This window comes from Arachis duranensis, chromosome 10, assembly GCF_000817695.3.
Source record: "Arachis duranensis cultivar V14167 chromosome 10, aradu.V14167.gnm2.J7QH, whole genome shotgun sequence".
Lineage (NCBI taxonomy): Eukaryota > Viridiplantae > Streptophyta > Magnoliopsida > Fabales > Fabaceae > Arachis > Arachis duranensis.
This window is the reverse complement of record NC_029781.3, coordinates 59,441,593-59,442,250: the sequence shown is the minus strand read 5'-3', so window position 1 is coordinate 59,442,250 and position 658 is coordinate 59,441,593.

The window sequence follows — 658 nt, the reverse complement described above, 5'->3', positions numbered from 1 at the left end:
CTCTAGAATTCATTCTTAAAAATTCTGAAGAAAAATACCTAATCTAAGCAACAAGATGAACCGTCAGTTGTTCAAACTCAAACAATCCCCGGCAACGGCACCAAAAACTTGGTGCGCGGAATTGTGATCATCAATGGTGCCATCAACATGGTACGCTCAATTGTAATCTCAACTCTTTAGCACAACTTCGCACAACTAACCAGCAAGTGCACTGGGTCGTCCAAGTAATAAACCTTACGCGAGTAAGGGTCGATCCCACGGAGATTGTTGGTATGAAGCAAGCTATGGTCATCTTGTAAATCTCAGTCAGGCAGATTCAAATGGTTATGGAGGATAGATAATTAAAAGATGAATAAAACATAAAATAAAGATAGAGATACTTATGTAATTCATTGGTGAGAATTTCAGATAAGCGTATGGAGATGCTTTGTCCCTTCCGTCTCTCTGCTTTCCTACTGTCTTCATCCAATCCTTCTTACTCCTTTCCATGGCAAGCTGTATGTTGGGCATCACTGTTGTCAATGGCTACAGTCCCGTCCTGTCAGTGAAAATGTTCAACGCGCTCTGTCACAGCACGGCTAATCACCTGTCGGTTCTCAATCAGGTTGGAATAGAATCCAATGATTCTTTTGCGTCTGTCACTAACGCCCCACAATCG